Source organism: Rhincodon typus, chromosome 5 (genome assembly GCF_021869965.1).
Source record: "Rhincodon typus isolate 14 chromosome 5, sRhiTyp1.1, whole genome shotgun sequence".
Taxonomy (NCBI): Eukaryota; Metazoa; Chordata; class Chondrichthyes; order Orectolobiformes; family Rhincodontidae; genus Rhincodon; species Rhincodon typus.
The window spans coordinates 104627269-104650908 of NC_063336.1; the positions used below are offsets into that span (position 1 = coordinate 104627269).

The 23640-nt window shown below is 41.3% G+C and overlaps 1 protein-coding gene across 3 annotated transcripts in view; it reads left to right on the forward strand.

Annotated features, from left to right (window-relative positions):
* LOC109912069 (hippocalcin-like protein 1) overlaps positions 1 to 23640 on the forward strand; it is a 55625-nt gene that overhangs the window by 3383 nt on the left and 28602 nt on the right. Inside the window, exon 1 of one of the 3 annotated variants that reach the window (XM_048597205.1) lies at positions 3911 to 4026. The exons of the other annotated variants lie outside the window; for them this stretch is intronic. The gene's annotated coding sequence lies outside the window, so the exon portion shown is untranslated. Of the gene's footprint in view, positions 1 to 3910; positions 4027 to 23640 lie in introns of those variants that run through there. 3 annotated transcript variants of the gene reach the window in all.

Below are 23640 nucleotides of genomic sequence, written 5' to 3' on the forward strand. Positions count from 1 at the left end.
AGAGCACTTTAACTCGAACCACATTTAAATCCAGGTCATTTCATTCAAAGGATGATTTCCCAATCGCTGCACTTCAAGATTGTTTCCACCAGTTCTTCCTCTTAAAGGGGCATTATCTATCTCCATTAGGCTGCTAGGAGTAGAACACATGATATTGAAATGTGACTCCAACCTTGGTCATGCTTTTGACATCACATTTCCTTTTATAGATTTTCTTTTCTGTGTGGTACCAGGAGGCCTAGCTTCCTTGATTTGGAAATTTGTCTGATTGAGCAATTATGGTTGGAGAGGGCAGAGGTTAAAAGACAGAACAAGAGAGCTGGGTTAAATTACATTTAGAAAATACTTCAAAACTATGAGCAGGCCTAAGCAATTAGGACCATTTTGTAAATGCTGTGATAAAGCGAGTGATTCAAGATGCCAAATTATCCTCCAATTATTTAAGATCATTCAGAAGAAAAATTGTCTCCACATTAACAACCTGCAAATTTGTAATTTCAGAGCAAAAGCACCTACTTAACAAAGATTAAATTCTGCAATGAAAAGGGTTTTTTGATTTCTATCTATAATACAATCCTTCCCAAGTATAATTGGATGATTACTTTCAGGGTAGTTGTATATAAATTATAATGTGTATCCTTCCCCCTGTGCGGGATGCTGCATGGGAACACAATAAGCACCCCATACTGATTAGGAACTGTATTGTCATTCCTTCACTGTCACTGGATCAAAATCCTGGAACTCCTTTCTTAACTGCGGGGAGTGGGGGTGTATCTATACCATGTGGACTGCAGCAGTTCAAGAAGGCAGACCCCTACCACCACCTTGAGAGCAATTAGTGAGAGGTAATAAGTACTCACCAAGTTAGTGAAGCCCACAACCAATGAAAAAAGGTATCTGAATTTACCTGAGCAAGATTCTTGTCTATCTTCATGGAAGCAAAGTCTTTGTCCATCCATTTTCCAAACCAACTTAATATATCAGTATTTATGTTTTGCATGTTTCATAATTCTTATTGCCTTAAAGAGCCCTTCTTACAATTCTGTGGCATTTCAATTTGCCTATCTTGGTACTGACATTAAATGCGTTGCAAACTGGTGTTCATTTTGTAATGACACATTCATGTGAGAAATTTTGTTAGATAATGGCACAAATCTTCTGTAAATCATTCTTATTATGAATGATGCTGTGGTAAGTAACCTGTAAAACTAGATTTAGTCATATAATGGATCAGATGATGTAAAAGGATTTACTATCCTTGTAGACTTTAACTCGGCCAACCTAATCGTTTAATTCTGAGAGTATTACAAAGTTGAAGAATTCTTCTTTCTTCAAGAAATTGGTTTGTTTTAATTCATGTTCCACTTTTTAAAAAATAAATCTTTTTTTATAAACAAAACTTCAATTCCCAAATGCTGCAACTGATGGCTTCAGCAATGTCTTTGTTCCAGGTTATTTTTAAAAGAAAATTAAATGTCTGTTAGCTCTTTAATTTGAGCCCAGGAATAGGATCACTTAAATTGTGTACCAAGTGTATTTGAGATACACTTAACTTGACATGAATGTGACTTGTATGGTGACATTTAAATGTTAGTGTGCAAGATGTGAGATAATTCATCTCCAAACCGAAGGGAGGAGTGAATATATATCCAGATCCAAAAATAGTTCTGAGTCTTCTAATGAAGGTTTAAGCTATCAAATTTAGATTTGGCCTAATAATCAGGTCTTGATCTCAAAGCTTCTGTAATTATTCAACTACATAACGTTCAGTTCATTGTTGACTTTCTGGTTATTATTGCTAGAATTCATATCCAAAGAAGAACTTGCACCAAAGCTTAAATTTTTCCTAAACTATGCACTTTGGTGTACAATCTCTGCTTTCTTTATAACTAACTCAAACTAGAGTTTGCAAGCTCATGTTCATATAAACAATTGAAATTAAGTTAACGCATTTAAATTGTTGAAATGATTAGTTGTAGCATTTGAGAATTGAGGATTTTTAAGGTACTAAACTACAACCTTTCCGAGAACCACTTTGTAGTGCACTCAATTTTATGATTAGGTTAGCCAGTTAAAATCCACAGGATAGTAAATCCTCTTGCATCTAGTGAATCGTTACATAACTGAAATCTAATTTTATTTGTACAACTTCTCCTTTATTTGTAGTTTTCCTCCGTACCATGAGACAATTTGATTTGTTATATTGTAACTAACTTGCTAACTTTTCAGTCATCTCGATGTTCTGGCTATTATGTGCTGCTGGTTGCTTTTTATCCAGTTTTCCAATGTGATGAAGTTGCAGACTGTGAGCAGAGATCAAAACATTCAAACTGGGGAATCAATCCACTGTCACTCATTTCTGTAATTCTTCCACTCAGGATAACTTACCATTTACCTTTAATCAGCATTAAGTGCTGAAAACTCTGTTTTAAATTCTGGACAAAATAACCACCCTGCTTATGATAAAAGTAACCTGTATGTCTTGTTGGTAGACGACAGTTGTCTGTACCCAAAATGTGTTGTGCCTTCACTGTGTGTCTCCTAACTGTTCTCAAAAGTAAAATTGTCTAGCCTGATGCGTTAGAAGAACCAGAATTTTGGTTAATTGTGGAAATTGAATTAGAGGTTTTTGGTCACCTGTGAGATTGAGTTTTAAACAAAATTTCAACTTCAAATCTTGAAGGAGGAAAATAAAAATCCAGGACACTTTTTTTTGAATTTAATACTTTTTACTTTGAAGGAAGATGAGTGGCAAACAATAAGTTCACATTTATTAGCAATTTGTGCAACCTGAAACTATAGGCTACAGTTTTTAAAATGTGTACTCCATGGGAAATCCAGTTCCATTATAACTTTGGTAGGTGAGAAACGCTTTCAGTAATAAAATGTAAACAAAAATGGGAAGTGTTGCCACTATTTCTGAATTGGCTTAGAAATTTGTTAATATTACAGATGGGATGAATTATTATGCCCCTTTAGAATACTTCGTTTTAGCTTATTGGTCTGTTTAATAACCAATACTTGGCCAGAATTGTTTTTTATATAATGCAGCCTGGCATAAAACCAGGGGTGATCAGATAAAGAAGCTATCCAATTTTAATTATCCCTTTCCTTTATGCTTCAGCAACATGCTGAAGATCTACTCTAGCTATTCTCTATGGACCTGAGAGTTTAGACATCATACACAAACCCGTTTGCAGTGTTGTAAAATCTTTGTGATTTTCATTTGGAGATGAGAAAATAGTTAAATTATTTTTAGCATTGCTTAAATGCTTGGTATATAATGTGAAAACAAGCAATATGAAAGATTAAAGTGTCAACGCTCTTTGCTCTTGTGATGAAATATCGGATTGAATCCTCGAATTCCTATTAAGTGAGATCGCAGTCTTGGCTGTGCTGTCAACAAAATGCTCTGTGCCAAGAACAGGAGTGTTACAGCAGTTGCTGTGTTACACTTTCTAGAAACTGGCTGAAGTGATGCTGGATGATGTCCACTTAGTTTGTGACAAGTAGCTTGTGCAGGAGGAAAGTAATAATTAGTTATTTATGGTTGGACATAATTCATTACCTGCTAATTTGATACTGCAGAGCTGTTTTGTCATCAATTACATTGGTTAAGTTAAGCATTCCCATTAACTTCAAGTGTAGCTTTAGCTCTTGCTTGGCTATGGCTTGAAGCTACGTAATGGATGAACATAATATTTTGTGCCTTTTATGACTGCCTTTGCTCATTACAGAAAGCGCATAGCAAAACTGTTGGCTTCTGTCAAGAGTAATGGTAGGATAAATTGTATATAAATAGTCATTTTTGTGATTATTGATCTGAATATAAGTGGATTGATGGGTGTTACTGCACTGACTCGTCTGATGCAAATTGGACTTTTTGTTTTGTTCGGTATTACCAGATGTAAACAAGGTCACCTATTCCCACCGACTCCAAGCGCACCTAACATCCAAGCATTAACCCTGAACATCCCTTGCTGCCAGTGCAACAGTCAAGCCAAGACACTTGGATATCACTTGCAAGTAGTGTATAATTAATAGTATGGTGGTTTCATGAAAATGCATGCATTTATAGGGCTACATAAAATGGAGGTGTACCTTTGTAAAATATGACTGTGTGCTCGTTTGAGAATCCAACATTTTAAAAACAGCTTCCATTGCAGGAAGGAATTGAATTCTCAAAGATGCTGTAAGCAGTGCAAGGCTATGTAATATTGCAGTTCTGTTGACTCTTGAATTTAGATCCAGTTATAGGGATGGGGAAATCTGGGGTGAGGTCATCTTTTTCCACTTTGGCCATGTTTTTAGTTGGGTCACATCCTTCCACCGGTTTTTCACGTGAGCTCTGAGAAAATTCTCAAGTAATCTCAGTAAGGGCATTCAGATACTTTTTTAATTTGTTACTCTACTCCACTTCAGTGCTGAGATTTAAATGGAAACTTTCTACCCTGACTTCCATGCAGATGAATCTTGCTGTTTTAAACATAGGTTGCAACCCAGTGACAGAGGTGTAGGGAGTTTTTTTTTTCTTAAAAAAGACATAACAGTAGCAGCTGGGACTAAAGTTGGGAATTAATAGACTTTTTTTAATATTACAGCAACAGCTGAGGTCAAACAACAGCAAATGACAGAATGAGCAGCACGCACTGGTGGGAAGTAAACAGTCAAATAAAGCAGCTTAGTGGATAGAACTAGGCGGTTAACTTTAAAGTGGATTATTTTGGGGGCAGGATATGAATTGAGGTTTAGCTGGAGTTTTCAGAACTATTGATTACATGTGATATTTATATCAACACTCAATGAATTTTGAACATGTACATCTTTTTGCACTTCCAGCTTTTAATTTAAGCGAGTAATTTGGCTACTTCAATGAAACCTGATTATATGAACAACTCTAAAAGATAGACACTTCATTGCAAATATTTTGTTATAAAAGTGTAAGATGCACTAATGGGATAGATATTCAAAAGTTGTGGACTTTGAAAACTTTTGAAGTGCAAAGCCAATGAATTTTCCATCTTAAAATACAGCGGGTGCAGACTTTTCTGGGTCTGAGTGACATGAGCATTGGTGAGATGTGGTAGAATTGGTTGATAAGTGCCACAAAGCCCATCTGAACAACTAGACAATCTTGTTCCATCTTTTATGCTTTTCCACAGAATCCCTACAGTGTGGGAGCAGGCCATTCGGCCCAACAAGTCCACACTGACCCCAAAGAGTGTCCCACCCAGACTTGCACACCCCTGCATTCCCTATGGCCAATCCACCTAGCCTGCACATCTTTGGAGTCCAGGAGGAAACCCATGCAGAGACAGGACAATGTGCAAACTCCACATAAACAGTGATCCGAGGCTGGAATCAAACCTGCGTCCCTTGAGCTGTGAGGCAGCGATGCTAAATACTGAGCCACCATGCCACCCGCAAGTGGCATGGTGCAATTCATACTAGGTAGCAGTGAGATGCCAATTGACAGGGATTATTGCTTGTTGAACACCTTGTTAATGGCCCAGCTTGCCTTATTAATAATCAGATTCCCACCTTGTCAAACTCTTCAAATAATCTTGCCATTATGAAACCAGAGCAAGCATCTGGTCAGTTTAGCTCCCCACTTGCTCCAAATAACCTGGTGTTTGTGTCCAACATCTCAGGACATGATCTGTGGGCACCTGACTATGCATTCCATGTCCATGGACATTGGCATCTGACTTGCACCAGCCTCTGAGCCCTCATGGCTCATTGCTAACACACTTACAGGGAGCTTCTGCATTTCAGTGCTGCGCCAGGAACTATCATAGGAATGTTGCAGCAAAGACACTCCTGGACTGGACCTGCATCTCCAGACTGTTCACTCGCTCTCCTAGTACTCGCTCACTCTGAGGCACCTAAACACTAAGTGTCCCTGCATTGCCTTGCCATGCCTTTTTGAACTCTGCCCACTTAGCCAGAGATGCCAGACTCATATTACTGCTGTCCTGCCTTGCCATTTAGGGCAGACACTGAGCCAGGAAATTTGTTGTAGTGGTCAGTCCTCAATCAACTCAAGGTGGGGGGGGTAGCCTTAATTCTGGGGCTCCCAGTGAGTCGGGGGCAACCTGCAATATCAGTCCAAATGCCAGTCAGAATCCAGATCCTCTTGTCATTTCATGGGTGAGGAGCTGAGTGAGCTGTCATGATTTTTTCTGCCTGTTGCTGGGCTGTTTCCCTCATTGTGAGAGAGGGGCAGGTATCAAGGGATGTAAGTGGGTGGCACACCTGTTACTGTTGGTGCAAGTGGGAAGTGTCATGGCTGACTGAGTAGGCTGCGCAGAGGGCATGCAGATTTTTTTTGAGCTGGGTTGAGGTGGGAAAGAGATTGTGGGCAGTAGTGGGTGTGGTGTTGCATAAGCGTGGTGACAGGTGGGTGCACTAGCAAAGATAGTGAGTGGGAGGCACTTGCCCTGGGGAGTGGAGACATTGACCACCTGTGCGCTTCTCCAGACAACTGGTGTGGTCTGGTGATAGGGCTTCCGCTGCTAATCCCAAGGGAGGAGGAATTCCCTCACGGGCATCACCCAGTCCAGTAGGAACCCCAGGTCCTTATCTGCAAAGCAGTGCACTGACTTACCCTCCCTGACACACCCAGGGTAAATGTGTGGAACTGTACAGTTCCAGATTGGCCCTTTTCCAGGTCCCCATTGGTTTTTAAAGATGGCATCAGTGTATGGAATACTGACGAATTCCTGAATATCTATGTAGTGGTGACTTGTTTTGGTAATAATGTGTGATAAGATGGGTGGAAATTGGGCAAATTTGGTATGAGATAGCGAGAGAATTCTGCCTCGTGACAAACCCTCTGCAAAAGTTCCAACGCAACTCGAACCTGGCCAAAAGAGAATTATCCCCATCGATCTAGCTCAAACTGAATTTAATGTTGACCAGAATGCTTCAAACGAAGTCTATGCAAATCCTGTGTAACAGTGATGCTTTGTTTTTATTTAAGGTAAAATATCCCGAACTGTCTTTTGTTCACTTTCTGAATGAGTAAACAAGCTTTTGAAAGTAAAAGCAGTGAGGTTGGATAGGTACACCAGTTACTCGATCACCAGAGACTGATGCCAGCGGTAGTGTGCCTGTCCTCTGATCCTCTCTCTACTTGCTTTTCAGAGTGATGTAACACTGCTAGGTTTCAGCTTGCAATGTAGTTTCAAGAACAGAGCTAAGATTAGGAAACCCAACTCAGCAGAGATCCTGAATGAAATTTTGTTGCTCCGTGATTTTACAAAGTTGCTCTCTTTTATCCCTGATTTGGCAACTTTCATGTTTTCAGTTCAGTGGTTATTGTGCAACTCTGGTCTTGAAGCTTGTCAACCAAATGTTCGGGACAACTTGGTTTGCGAATGATCCTTTACGTTAAAAGGGAAATCCAGTTGATGCCAAGTCATTGAGAATGGTGGGGTGTGGGTAGGCAGCGAGGTTGTGGGCTGGAGATAGATCGATTTAAGATGACTAAATGTGGGCAAGAGAGTCTGTCATCAGACCGTGAATTTTATGAATGACAGGCAATCACAAAGAGAGGACTACTGATGTCAGTGCATTGACCATGGATTTCATTGGATTTGGAACGGTGGTACAATTGATCTTTTGGTCTAATTTGTTCCTTTTTTCATCAACAGAAGCCCTTGGCTTGCTTCACTGCCCTATGACAGGGATTTCAGAGTCTTCTCAATTGTGATGACTCACAGAAACATTGTCTGAGTTTTTAATGTGTTTGAGCATTAAACATGTTTTACTTGAGATTTTCAGTATTCGATATTTCTATAATACCATCTTTAACAATCATATATGGTCTTCAAGCATTTTGAGATTATTTTCTTAAAATTAGAAAGGTAAGGAAAAGAAACTCAATAATGTAACATGATTATGGCAAATATAACTTTTGGCACCTGCATTCTATTGCATTCCAAACTGTCAGGGTGAGTCCCATTGAGCCTGAGCAGTCTTCAATTTGTTTTTGGGAGACGTAGGCCTACAGCACACAGCTCTCCTCAAACCTGGTAGATTAATTTTAAGTTATAACAATACTGGATATAGAAAATTAGAGAAGTTGAGTAAGACCAGTTTATTCCGAAAGAGCAAACCGTGTATGAGTTAACCATTAACCTATTACTCTACAGTAAGCATGTTATAACTGAACTGAGTGTAATGCTGACACTCTGTGAAATGGTGGGGTGGGAAGGAGGAGAGGGAATAAACTTTATCCCGAAGAACAATCAATACATCAGAAAATCCAATCTAGAAATTGAAATATTTTGCACTATTTTAGTGAGGCTTGTAACAGAAATGGCAGAACTATTTTTAATCTTAATGCAGAGACTTAAAAGACAGAGTTTCTTGAAGAAAAGGCTTTTTTTTTAGAAAGTGGATTGCTAGACTGTTAATGTTTTCCATGCAGTGACTACATTAGAGTTGCCAAATATCTAGGAATTAAAGAATTTCCTGTGCACTGTTGCAGGCAACCTGGCAGAGAGCTTGTAGGGATATTGTATGGAAACAATACTGTTTTGTTGAATGTTGAGGTAGCTGAGGCAGTGTCAGTGTGCTGGAACCTCCATGAATATATCCAGCCAAAGTTGATGATTCTTGGCTGCATGTATCTTGCTGTAACTGATATGAGAATCATTTCGGGCGCAAGACTTGAAACTGCTACATAATATGTAACATTTGGCATAACATTTAAAGACACTAGCTGTTTTGCATGGCACATGTTATAGTCATAGAGTTGTAGAGCTGGACAGCACGGAAATAGACCCTTCGCTCCAACTTGTCCATGCCGACCAGATATCCTAAATTAATCTAGCCACGTTTGTCAGCATTTGGCCCATTTCCCTCCAAACCCTTACAGAGATAGTAGGAACTGCCGATGCTGGAGAATCTGAGATAACAAGGTGTAGAGCTGGATGAACACAGCAGGCCAAGCAGCATCAGAGGAGCAGGAAAGCTGACTTTTCGGGTTGAGACCCTTCTTCAGAAGAAGGGTCTCGACCCAAAACATCAGCTTTCCTGCTCCTCTGATGCTCCTTGGCTTGCTGCGTTCATCCAGCTCTACACCTTGTTATCTCTCCAAACCCTTCCTATTTGTATACCTATCCAGATGCTTTTTTAAGTGTTGTAATTGTACCAGCCTCCACCACCTCCTCTGGCAGCTCATTCCATACACACACCACCCTTTGCATGACAAAGTTGCCCCTTAGGTCCCTTTTAAACATTTCCCCTCTCACCTTAAACCTATGGCCTCTAGTTTTGGACTCACCCACCCTGAGAAAAGACCTTGGCTATTCACCCAATCCATGCGCCTCATGATTTTATAGACTTCTATAAGGTCGCCCCTCAGTCTCCAGGGAAAATAGCCCCAGTCTATTCATTCTCTCCCTACAACTAATTGCGGTGCACTAATTTTCTGGTTATTTTTGTATCCATAAAAGCCCCGAGAGTTTCTCCTTGTATAAAGTGTGGCAAATGAGTTTAATATTAAACCTGTGGCATGAAATTTGTACCCTTGGTTGTTTAAAGTGAAGAAATGATAATTTTCCTAACAACCTTCTGACTTGGAACTATATCACTTGTTCCTCCCCTGTCACTGGACCAAAATCATAAAACTCCCACCGTGCCCCCCAAACATTGTCGGAGTATACACCAAATGGACTGCAATGGTTCAAGAAGACAGCTCACCAACACCTTCTCAAGGGCAGCCAGGAATAGACAATTAATGCTGGCCCAGTGAACAAAGCCCACATTCATTTAATGGTTTTCTTGAAAAACCAGCTTGATACCACCTGTATTTTTCTTTTACAAATGATTTTTTTAAAAAATCATGGTGCGATGTAAATACTATACTTTGCAGCTATGAAACAGTTCACATGTTTTGCAAATACAAATCATTTTTATTTTGAAGGAATGGTTTATGAAGTGAGAGCATTTCTGGTCTGAAATACAACCATACCGATAGGATTTGCAGGGAAGAACATGAGGCTGAAACTTGCAATTTTTTGGCTAAGCATGAGCTTTGTTGAGTTTTTTGGAGGGATTTATATCATGAGGCCTAGTGAGTTTTCTCGTAACTTACCAAACTCACCTCATCAGTGATCTACTCCATCCCTGTGAGATCCCTCACATCCAGTTCTGGCTCCATCCTGTCATGTACCATTCCTGGAATCATTCTCCATTCAGTGAATATCCCAGAATTCACTGTTATCCCTTGTGTCCACGCAATCTTTAAAACCCATCGTGCATCTGGATATAAGTCCAGAGCTGCCCTGTGTGGGTCCTGACATTTACCCTGGACGTGGCAGATGAGCACATTGGCACTCCCCTTTGCAGATTACTGGTCCTGCAGGAAGTCTTACATTAGCTCTAGAGGAGGCAGCAATGCCAGAGCATGCCAGCCTGGTCTGTGCTTACCACCTGGGTTCAGTGTAGTCTGGAGGATTGCCCAGCAAGAAGAAGGTTAATGACCTTCTCCACTCTGCCAGTGTATGTGGCACCATCTTCTCTCCAACACCTCATACTCCTCTATCACTGCTACTGCACCCACCTCCCACCAAGGCTCATGTTCTGCCACTGTCTCAACTGTCTTCTTCATCTTCCCAGTTGCTCTCATTACCCACCCCACCTCCCCTACCAACCCTTGACACCTCTAACCCTGTATGTACCCTCCTTAGTGCCTACTCAATTCTTCACCTGCACCAAAATTAACAGCTGTGCCACCACAGAGGCATGCCGACCAGCTTCCTGGCATTGTGCCTATGCAAAACAGCAATATGAGCCTCGTATCTCTGGAAGAGGGGGCAAATTTCTAAAAGGCAGGGAGCATCCCTGTACAGTCAAAGTGAGTAAGCACTATGACAGTGAGCAAAGAGGTTGGAGATACAGTCTAGTCCAGTCCATGAGCTAGGTCTGTGTCCCTCAGTGCCCTTGCTGCAACATTACAATAGTTACTGGTGCAGAAATATATTATGACTGGATCAGAGATGTGCCATGAGGATTTTTAAAGGCTGGCACATATTAGATGTCTTTGTGAACATGGGATGGGAGAGGCTAGTGCCCATGGATAGCACTCTAAGATGTTGGAGTCCAGTGTCCAACACAGAGGTTGTTCAGACCATGTGCTCGCTGGGATTTCCATGTCAATTTCGTTTAGACACCTGATGTGTTCAGCAAGGGAGGAAGCTGAATGTTGATACCCCAACTCACCACATTAACAATGTGTTTCACCAGTAATAGTCCTCCTTAATTGGCACCTCGTTGCTGCTGAGTGAGGAACTCACCATATGCTTTTGACAAGTGGTAAGATGGAGATATGAAATGCTTCTGAAGTTGATCAGCCTCACCAGACTTCTCATTTGATTCTGCCACAAATCTCATTCATGTTGCACAGACCGCTGTAAGATTCTCCTTGAGGAAATGCTTTGTGTTTTATCTTGATATTTACCCAAGTCCTCCAGTGTGTTTTTTTGTCTTTGTATGTTTTTTTGTTTTGAAGATACTGGTTGTTGAGCCATTCTAGTAGCGCTCAATGATTGTGGTGTTCAGCAATTTTATTCTGTTTGACTTGAATCTAGGAATGAAGGAGCTAATGTTTGGTACAACTCGCCAATGTTAAATTTTTTTTTTAAACCGCTGCAATACATTAAAACAAAAGTGGAGACACTGCTTAATCTAACATATATCATGTGTTGACCAATTAAGCCTTACAGGTGGATCCAAGAATTTTCTGCACTCCACATCAATGTTCCCTGTACCTGTTCTCCCTCTGCTATATGCAGCCAGTTTGGCAGTTCGTGATCCCCAGACTGCTGTGTGGTTTTACTTGTAAACGACTTTGATTCTGTACCTCGTATGTGACTTGTTAATCCTCCATGTCACTTTTCTGATTATTGCACACCACGTCGGGGGGCATTATTTCTGATTTATAGCAGCCCTGTGGGAGCATTGTCACACAAACTGCATCAGTTCAGGATTATATCTGAACAGTTACCTTCTAAAAGCCATTTGGGGGTGGGCAATAAATGTTGGCCTTGCTAGAGGTGTCTGAGTGAATTACAAATGGCCCAGGCACTCTATTTCCACCCAAGATCAGAGAAAAGAAATACACGTTTGTCTTGGTCCTTTTCTTCTCCTAAACAATCTTCAGGTGGGGAGTCCTCTCTATTCAACAAACCTCACAGTGCAATGACCCCCCACCACCTTTTATAGCACTGGCGGTTGTGTTCTGTTTTTGGCCCAGACGGCTTTTATAAAGCTGTGTAGCGGAGGTAAATGTGTAAGAGAGTAGCAAGGTAAAAATGAAGAGGGGAAATGTGGTTGGTGGGGTCAGCTGTGTGTTTTCCCCAAGGATTAGACTGGGATTCCTTTGTCTAACATTTCCCTGGTAACTATGCAGTTCACAAAGTCAGAATTGACAAAGTCTCTGATCCTAATTCAAGTTGGAGTCGTCTCGGAGGGCCCTTGGGAGCAGGGGAGTTGTCTGCCTCAAGTTCCAACTTCCCAGGGCATTCCTACTGAGCCCTTGCACTGGCATATCTGAGAGATCCTGCAGTGTACCCTCTGGAATATGTCTGGTCTCTGAGCCAGATCCCCTGTTCTCCAGATGGCTAATGGACATTTATAGCAGGGAGCTTAAATCACCTGTCAGGATCCCTGATGAGTCTTAGTATTTAATACTTCAGCACACCTAGTGAGGTAGGAGAGGCCAAAAGGCATATCTGGGGCCATCTCAGCAATATCTTCAGGTTAGGTGTGGGAGTAGGTGGAGGAGGGAAATGTACTGGAGGATGAGAAGGTTCTTCCAGTCTGTTTTTTGGCCTTGATTCTGATTGAGTGCTGCTAGCAAAGATTGTATTGTTTTATTCAGTCACTGGTTGTAGGTATAATTACAAGCCAGCATCTATTGCACTTTGATTTGCCCAGAGGCCAGTTAAGAGTTAGCCACATTGTTGTGGGGCTGGTGTCACACATAGGTCAGATTAGTTAGAGATGGCAGAGGGACGGAGCAGGGGCTCCGTAGTTAGCACTTCTGCCTCACTGGAGCAGGGACCGAGGTTCAATTCTAACCTCTGACTCTGTGCAGAGTTTGCGTCTGTGTGGGTTACTTCCAGGTGCTCCAGTTTGTTCCCATGGCCCAAAGATGTGCAAGTTAGGTGAATTCGCCATGCTGAATAATGTCTGGAGATGTGCAGGCAACTGGGCTAGCCATGGGAAAATGCAGGGATAGGGTAGAGGAATGGGTCTGGGAAGGATTCTCTTTTTCCGGGGGGGGGGGGGGGGGGGGGGGGGGGTAGGTGTAAACGTGATGGCCTGAATGGCCTACTCCCACACTAGGGATTTTATGATTTCCTTTTCTAAAGTGATCCGGATGAGTTTTTACAGTAATTGATAGGCTTTACATGTTAGCTTTTTTTAATTCCAGGATTATATTTATTGCAGTCATACTTGATCTGTTGTGATAGGATTTGTTCCCATGGGGCTCTTGATTACTTGTCCAATAACACTGCTGCTGCCTCTCTGATATTCTTGTGCATTTCAGTCGGCAGTGCTGACTTTGCATGAGCATCGAGGTTCATCTGTGTGCAGGCTAAACACTGGGTGGAGCATAATTAGAAACCACATCTAAAGTCAATGGAAAATGTTGGTTCAGTTGTTTCAGTTTAATAATCCATCTGTTTCTAAGCAGGCATTTTTTTAAGATGTTTCCTTTTGTAACGTTCTACTATTGGCTCGTAGTGCTATAAAATGCTGTTTGAATGGTGTAATGCTTCAACTTGGATTGACTGAAGTGGAAGTTTAGTGTACATTACTAACGATATAAATAATTCAGTGGAAGGAGTAGCTTGCATGAATGCCAATTTATTAAGTTGACATACTTGTGTGTTTCGTTTGGCAGTACTGACTTGCATTGTCTTTAGTCTGAGAGTTTTTATCAAGCTAAAAATAGCTCCTTCTGCTATGTGCCTTATGTATTGCAAGTATGTTGGCTTAAAAAAAATGCTTTGACAATTCCAACTATTTGCGTTTTAAAAGAAATTCACTGTAACCTACGAAACAAAAAGCCTTTAAATTCCTAATGTATAAAGACAATCACGTCTACAAACGCTTTCCAAATTGCAAGCAGATTTGCAGGAATCTGTGATGGTCTGAAGCTGGCTTAAAATAAAAATGAGCTACTCTTGGAATAATTAAAGACAAAATATCAAAATATTTACTCCTCCATCGTTATCACAAAAATAAACATTTGGTCGTTACCATAATGGCTGTACGTGGGATCTGTCTGTTTTGTAAATTAACTGCTGTGTTTTCCTGCTTTACAACTTGGTTGACAGGATCGTAACCTGGGTGCAGTAGTCCTCCACTTGACGCTAAAGTCAAAACTTTTTTTTTACTGCTGCAAAGCCTAAAGGTTGACAATTCAGGCTCTTCCTTTCATGAGAAGTTGGACCAACACACAATGGTGATAGTCATACAGCTGTACAGCATGGAAGCAGACCCAAATTGTCCATACTGACCAGATATCCTAAAATAATCTAGTTCCGTTTGCCAGCATTTGGCCCGTATCCCTCTAAAACCTTCATAATCATGTACCCATCTAGATGCCTTTTAAATGTTGTAATTGTACCAGCGTCCACCACTTCCTGTGTTACCCCACTTTTCCCAGTGACCACATTAGATGTGTGCAGTTAAACAAAAAGAAAAGATCATCACAAACACAAATTGACTGCCATTACCTAGTCACCAGTTAATTGTACGATCTCCAGTCTGGTGATGCCCCTTTCCGTAGTAAACTTGTGGGTGTTGTGTATGGGTCTGAGAGCGTTATTATTTGTTTGAGTGCACTGCAGACTATCCACTCTGGTGGATGTCACACTGACTTGTTTGGAATAAAGATGGGGCTTGTGTACACCAATAGATTTAGAAATCACCTTGTGTGTTTAGTCATTAGTTATGGCATAATTGCCTATGAGTCAAAGTTGTACATTTCAAGCACAGGACAAAGTGAAGGTTGAATCTTCAGTCCGATACTGATGGAGTGCTGCATTGTTCAAAGTGCTGTGTTTTACGTAGAAACACAAAATAAGAGCAAAAGTAGGCCATTCAGCCCTTCCAGCCTGTTTCACCCATGCCGTGTCATTTCTGATCATCCAACTCTGCTCTGCTTTCTCCCAATATCCTTTGATCTCTTTAGCCGTAAGAACAATATCTACCTCCTCCTTGAAAACATTTCAATGTTTTAGCCATCACTGTTTTCTGTGACACAGAATTCCACAGGCTCACCACTTTCTGGTTGAAGACATTTCTCCTTCATTCAGTTGTAAATGACCTACCAAGTCTCCTTAGACTGTGACCCCTGGTTTTGGACTCTCTGGTCATTGGGAACATGCTTCTTGCATTTATCCAGCCTAGTCCTGTCAGAATTGAGGTTTGAGATTACCCCCTTTCCCGAAACACTCTTTAAACTCCAGTGGATATAAATGAATCAGTTTAGTTTCTCTTCTGACAATGGTCCTACTATCCAGGAGTTGGTGAACCTTCATTGCAATTCCACCATAGCCAGATCATCCATCCTTGGATAAGGAGACCAAAACTTTGCACTATATTCCAGGTGTGATCTCACAAAGGCAAAGTACAATTTCAGCAAGACATCCCTGCTCCAGTGTCCTGGTGACAAAACTGATTTATTTGTTCTTTACATGTTTTAACAAGGTTGTTGTATGCAAAATACTTGCTGTCTTTTTGACACTACTATAGGGAGTTTATATCAAAACTATTTGTAAAGTATTTGGAGACTTTGTAATTATGAAAGGTGTTGCATAAAAGCAGGTCTTCCTTGCCTTTCCTTGCTTTAAAATCGGTTGACACTTTTTAATTGCTTTGAAATAAGCATCCTAGTTGTTTTTGGTCAAGATGTGCCAAAGTTGCAAATCCAGCTTTCTATTGCACTTTCTCTCCAGAGGAGGAAGAAAATATGTTCTTGCTTTTAATTTGATTGTCCAACCCTCACGAAGTCAGGCGAATATTTGTAGCTGCACTGTGCCCAACCCAGGAAACATTGAATATCTAATATAAGCTATTGTTCTACGTTGCACTGAATAGCTTCCATCTGTTCTTCACCGGTGAATATTGTTTGGTGTGTGCCATGGTCCAAAGGTCCATTTTAAAATTCTCTCACATTTGTGTTGCTAATTTTTGCCCCTGCTCCAATTTCGTTGGCCTACTCTGGTGTGTCTGTCTGTTCTTTTATATTCTTGTCATAATCCCAAGGTCTCAATGGGATTGTTCTGTATCGTCTCTTTTAAGACTATCTTAAAGTACTACCAGCATTTTGGTCACCAGTCCTGCTATCATCCTGTGTGTCTTGGCATCATTGTTTAGTACTCCTAGCACCTTGAGACATTGTCATAAATTACAGGGGCTATATAAATTCAAGTTTGCTCAGGGTACAGAATTTTCAAACGTTTGGGGTGGCGGTAATTTTATGATTGGAGTAATGTTTGTATCAGGTTGAAACTTAATTTTAGTTTAATTTTGGATCTATCTGAAGTTAAAAACACTTTACAGGTATTTCTGCTATAATGCGTGTTTTATCAACGCAAATTGGTGATAGCGCGATTGATGAATAGTGGACGCTGTTTGGATAACGCGAACTTGTTACTGCACAGTATAGTGTTTTTTTTTCTCTCTATAGCAATTTCCCTATAATGTGATTTTTTTTTTTCTAAAGCGATTTTTCTATAACATGATTTTCTATAGCACGAAGTCGCACAAGAACGCAACTATCGTGTTATAGGACAACTACCTGTACCGTCATAAAATTCTTCTCTTTCTCCAGTTGGAACTGGAGTACGTTCTGCTAAAGCACCGTTATTGTGGTGCATATTTACATGATCAGAAACTCAAATGGACTCACCACATAAACACTGGCTATGGGAGCCGGTCGGAGGCTAGGAATACTGCGGCAAGTAACTCTTCTCCTGACTCCTGAAAGCCTGTCCACCACCTACAAAGCACACATCAGGAGTGTGATGGAATACTCCCCACTTGTCTGAATGAGTGCAGCCCCAACAACACTCAAGAAGCTTGTCACCATCCAGGACAAAGCAGCCTGCTTGATTGGCACTGCATCCATTAGCATCCACTCCCTCCACTACCGACGCTCAGTAGCAGCAGTGTGTACTATCTACAAGATGCACTGTAGAAATTCACCAAAGATCCTCAGACAGCACCTTCCAAACTCACAATCACTTCCACCTAGAAGAACAAGGGCAGCAGATATACAGGGACACCACCACCTCCACGTTTCTACCCCCCCCCCCCCCCAAAACCACTTACCATTCTGACTTGGAAATATATCACTGTTCCTCCCCTGTCGCTGGGTCCAATTCCTGGAATTCCCTCCCTAATAGCATTGTGGGTCAACCCACAGCAGGTGGACTGCAGCGGTTCAAGAAGGCAGCTCACCACCACCTTCAAGGGCAACTAGGGATGGGCAAGAAATGCTGACCAGCCAGCGACACCCACATCCCACAAAATGAATAAAAATCAAAATTTCCCTCTGCTTTGGGTACCATGACTAAAGGATAACATTTGCATCTATCTCATTGCACCAATGCAACTTATTATCAATATTAAAACAATTGACTTAATGAAGTAATATTTGTTAGAAATTCTTTTTATCAATTCAGGTGAACAACTTCCGGACCTTAGTGGTTTAAAAAGTAATGTTCCGTTTCTGGATGGCATGTATGGAGGAAGGAGGTGGGGTTTGCGATGAAGAAAGCAGGCTAGTTATGAAATTATTCCTAGTCTCTCATTTGATTTTCTCATGAAATATCGTGCATGCAAAGGTGAGAAACCTAGACGTGAAAGTGTTGGTTGAATCTTAACTTTGCTGCATGGTGCCATAATACGGTTTAATGTGTATGCAGACCATATGCTCACATTGATCAGCTAAACTGTTACCTAAGTATATCCATACTAAAATTTCAAAGCTTACAGTGGCATACTACATTTTATGCAACTTGTCTTTTGACATCAATGAAATGGACACAAAAGTCCAGATTTACAAGGATGATTTGTTTCTTTTTAACGAGAAAAAACATCTTTTTTAATCCGTTCAGTCAAAGTGGTGACACATGCTGAACCTACCGTAAAGTACGCTTTAATCATAAGCAAAACAGTGCACCAGGCATTCCCATTTTGCCACCTTTTGGCTTCACTGTGTTCTAGTACAGTGGGATATATAGTGATTTATGCAGCATCTTTTCCTTTGCAATGTCGGCATTCCTGTTCAAGTGGTTTTGTATTATGCAAGTCTGACAGCTCAAAACAAGTGTTTTAACAAAATTGCGGTTTGAGTATTACTGAAAAAATCAAATGTTGTCAAAGCTTTTCACCTTCCTCTCATCAGGACAGTTTGCAAGAAACACCAGTGTGAAGGGAAATAGCATTCGCAAATGTATGAAAAGAAAATGTGGGTCGGTTGGTAAATGGACATTGTTAGCATGGGGAATGCACCAGTTAGATTGACATTTTATTACTAAGCTTGGGTAAAAGTTAAAGCAAGCAGACTGACCCTGGTCTTGGCATTGTACAACAAATAAGTCTGCGAATGGTTGTCACCTGTTTTGTGTTGAATATCCTTGGAGGGTTTTTGTGGTACAATGATAATGTCCCTACACCTGAACCATGAGATCTGGGTTCAAGTCCCACCTGCCCCAGAGTTGTCATAACACCTCTGAACAGGTTGATTAGAAAATATATAACATTAGTTTAGCTGGTCAGTATCAGCATGTGGTTTGAATACACATGAAGCCATATTATATGCCCATGTAGCAAAATTTATAATTTGGCTAACCTTTTCATGTCCACGTTTCTTCTCGTTTATGTGCAGGATATTTCCAGTCAAATATAATTGTGCGCATGTTCTTCCTGCAAGTATAGGGCCCTGTGTGTTGTTAACTAGCTTTCAGTATGTGCAAGTGGGCCATTCTGCCAGCCTGGCTGACGGTGGGTTTCAGTGTAATTCTTGCCATGCTCTGGATTATTTAGCAGATGTCGTCTAGTTGTGGAACCCCGTCTAATATTGGACACCTTTTCTTAGCAAGACTCGGCAAACTTGAGCAAGTTCTGTTCTGTCCTGCCAAAACTGCAGTTATATCTTATGTCTTTAACTACATTTAATTTAACTATTTTGTTGCAAGGAAATCGCATACTCCATATATCATAATTTGAAGAATAACAGTTTTAAATTTTCCTATTTTGTTTGTGTCTCAATGAGCCTGAATGTTGGGTTGCCTGTATTATTCATCAGGTAGTGCAAACCACTATACTTGACGAATGCTATTATGCTATTCAGTATTTTTTTTGGTATCATTCTGCATTTCAATTTATAAATAGAGGTTTATTTAAGGATGATTTAACCTCATGAAAATTACAAAACTTCCAGTTAATTTTCTCAGTAGAGTCGCAGCCTTAATATGGAAATTTGAGAAATCATTAAATCATGTGGCACCATACTGTCCTGTGACTTTTGTGCAGCAAAATACTATTGCTGAATCGGGGCAAAGTTGATTGAGCCATGGACCTCCCACATTCCTCACTGTTAAGGCAATTGAAAGAGTAAATTTCTTGGAAATTTCACCAGCTCTGACCCAAATTTTTACTTCCTCTCTGGCCACAAGGGAGGTTCCACAGGACTGGAGGACAGCTAATGTGGTTCCACTTTTCCAGAAGTGTGCTAGAATTAAAGTTACAGACCAAGGAGTGTCTTAGCAGTGATTGGGAAGCTAATATTGGAGAAGATTGTGAAGGAGAGAGTTAACGACCTCTTGGAGAGCCAGTGATTTGATGAGGGATTGTTGGCATGGCTTCATCAGATCTGACTGCTTTGTCATAATTAATGCTTGAGTTTTGTGCAGACTCTTGCATCTCCTCAAGACATTTTCTTTTAATAGCTGAAATTGAAACAGATGGCAAGTAGACCCTGCTAGGTAATGGAGTTGGTTATCCCTACAGAATTCAAAGCGAAGATCACTCCAGGGGAATGGGCTGAGGAGTCAGCATCCTGTTTTGCTGCATCAATTTGAAAATTACATTGAAGCAATTTAAGAAGCTAATTGTGGCTCCTTCACAAATTGCTATTTGAACTTTAAACATACTTGCAGCTTTTAATCTTCTTTAGGTGACTACCTCTTTTGCATTCTGGCAAGGCTACTGGAGCAAACAGTATGCTGTTTGGAATAAAGGAATTTCTTATTGTCAAATGTGAAGTTTTGTGCCCAATTCTTTTGCAAATGAATACTTGTGTGAAGAAAAGCTGGACAACCTTTTTTACACTTTTTCACTGTCCAAAAAGTTGAGGCTGCAATATTTTTAAAGCCTGTCTGTATGTCTCCACTAGTGTATCAGTACCAAATTGTTTTTAAATGTCTGGTTTTCGTTGTTTCTTTGAAAGTGGCAAAATGTTCTTAAGTGTTGGTCTTACTCTGGTTAAAAATCAGCTTTAAAGATCTTTTTCTGAAGCCAAGCATTCCTTTTAGGTACCTAGATACTTCAAAAGAGGGAAAGCTTTCAAACACAAAGATAGTAAGAACTGCTGATGCTGGAGTTACAGAGAAGACAATGTGGAACTGAAAGAGCACAGCAGGCCAGGCAGCATCAGAGGAGCAGGAAAGTTGAAGGGTCCCGACCCAAAATGTAAAGTTTTCCAACACTGTGTTTCTTTAGTACAAGTTAACTTGTAAGGGGTAAAGCTATCCCATTACAGGCTAATAGGAAGAACAGGCAAGGCCAGGTTAATGAACACAGTGGGACTGGCAGTCTGAAGCATTTATGTTCATGCGAGGAGTATAATGGGCAAGGCAGTTGAGTTTAGAGCCTGGATTATAATGTGGAAGTACGATGTTGCAGCCACTACAGAAACTTCCTTGAGAGAAGGACAGGACTTTGGGGTGGCACAGTGGCTTCATGGTTAGCATTGCTGCTTCACGGCGCTAGGCACCCAGATTTGATTCCAGCCTTGACTGTCTGTGTGGAGGGTGCACATTCTCCCTGTGTCTGCGTGGGTTTCCTCCTGCAGTCCAAAGAAATGCAGGTTAGGTGGATTGGTGATGTTAAATTGCCCATAGTGTCCAGGAATATGCTGGCTAGGTGGGTTAGCCATGGTAAGTTCAAGGTTATAGGGATAGGGTAAGGGTGGGTCTGAGTGGGATACTCATCAGTGGGTTGGTGTAGATGCAATGGGCTGAATGGCCTGCTTCCACACTGTAGGGGATCTATGATTCTATGACTGGCAGCTCAGTGTTCCAGGGTTTAGATGTTTCCGGTGAGACAGGGATGTAAAGGGATATGGGAGTTGCATTATTGAGAATGTCACAGCTGCTCTAAGAGAGGACATCTTGGAAGACTTATCTAACGAGAACATGAGGGTGGAACTCCAAGATAAGAAAGATGCAGTCACTATGATGGAATTATAGGCCTATCAATAATGGTGGGAGATGGAATAACGGATATGTAGGCAAATCATGGAAAGATGTGCAACAACAAAAGGCTTTTTGTAGTGGGTGTTTTTTTAAACTTCCCCCTATAATTGACTGGGACTCCCTTAGTGCTGGGGCTCAGATGGAGCAGCATTTACGTGCATCCAGGAAGGATTGAAACAATATGTAGGTAGTCCAACTAGGAAAGGGGTCGTATTAGGCCTTTCGTTAGGGAATGAGCTTGGCCAGGTGACTGAAATTTCAGTGGGAGAACATTTTCGGATCAGTGATCGCAGTTCTGTAAGTTTTAAGATGGTTATAGATAAAGTTGGTCATGGAAGTGTACAGTATGGAAACAGACCCTTCAGTCCAACTCGTCCATGCCGACCAGATATCCTAAATTAATCTAGTTCCATTTGCCAGCACTTAGCCCATATCCCTCTAAACCCTTCCTATCCATGTACCCATCCAGATGCCTTTTAAATGTTGTAATTGTACCAGCCACCAGCACTTCCTCTGGAAGTTTGTTCCATACACACCATCCTCCGTGGGGAAAAAATTACCCCTTAGATTCTTTTTCAACCTTTCCCTTCCTTCTTACCTTAAAGCTATGCCCTCTAGTTTTGGACTCCCCTCCCCGCCCCCCCACCCTGGGAAAAAGACCTTGGCTATTGACCCTATCCATGCCCCTCATGATTTTATAAACTTCTATAATGTTACCCTTCAGCCTCCAATGCTCCAGGGAAAAAAGTTCCAGTCTATTCAGTCTCTCCCTATAGTTCAAACCCTCCAGCCCTCAAATCCTTGTAAATCTTTTCTACACCCTCTCAAATTAACAGCATTATACCTACTTTAAGAAGAGCAACAAGGATAATCCAGGAAATTTACAGGCCAGTCAGTGGTTGGGTGATAAAACAGAAGTTGCTGGAAAAGCTCAGCAGGTCTGGCAGCATCTGTGAAGAAAAATCAGAGTTAACATTTTGGGTCTAGTGACCCTTCCTCAACTGGTAAGGTAGATAATTGGAGAAGATTCTTTGGGACAGGATTTATTCACGTTTGGAAATAATGGACTTATAAGAGATGGTCAGCTTGGCTTTGAAAAAAACAAAGAACAAAGAAAATTATAGCACAGGAACAGGCCCTTCGGCCTTCCAAACCTGCACCGATCCAGATCCTCTATCTAAACCTGTCATCCATTTTCCGAGGATCTGTATCCCTCTGCTCCCTGCCTATTCATGTATCTGTCTAGATACATCTTACATGACGCTATCGTGCCTGCCTCTACCACCTCCGCTGGCAACGCGTTCCAGGCACCCACCACCCTCTGCTTAAAGAACTTTCCAAGCATATCTCCCTTAAACTTTTCCCCTCTCACCTTGAAATTGTGACCCCTAGTAACTGGGTCCCCCACTCTGGGGAGAAAGCTTCTTGCTATCCACCCTGTCTATACCTCTCATGATTTTGTAGACGTCAATCAGGTCCCCCCTCAACCTCCATCTTTCTAATGTAAATAATCCTAATCTACTCAACCTCTCTTTATAGCTAGTGCCCTCCATACCAGGCAACATCCTGGTGAACCTCCTCTGCACCATCTCCAAAGCATCCACATCCTTTTGGTAATGTGGTGACCAGAACTGTACGCAGTATTCCAAATGTGGTCAAACCAAAGTCCTATACGACTGTAACATGACCTGCCAACTCTTGTACTCAATACCCCGTCCGATGAATGAAAGCATGCCATATGCCTTCTTGACCACTCTATCGACCTGTGTTGCCACCTTCCGGGTACAATGGATCTGAACACCCAGATCTCTCTGTGCATCAATTTTCCCCAGGGCCTTTCCATTTACCATATAGTTCGCTCTTGAATTGGATCTTCCAAAATGCATCACCTCGCATTTGCCTGGATTGAACTCCATCTGCCATTTCTCCGCCCAGCTCTCCAATCTATCTATATTCTGCTGCATTCTCCGACAGTCCCCTTTACTTCACTGATCGTGCTCAAGGATGCTGCAAAGATATCTGTTAAGGCCCCAGCTATTTCCTCTCTCGCTTCCCTCAGTGACCTGGGATAGATCCCATCTGGACCTGGGGACTTGTCCGCCCTAATGCCTTTTAGAATACCCAACAC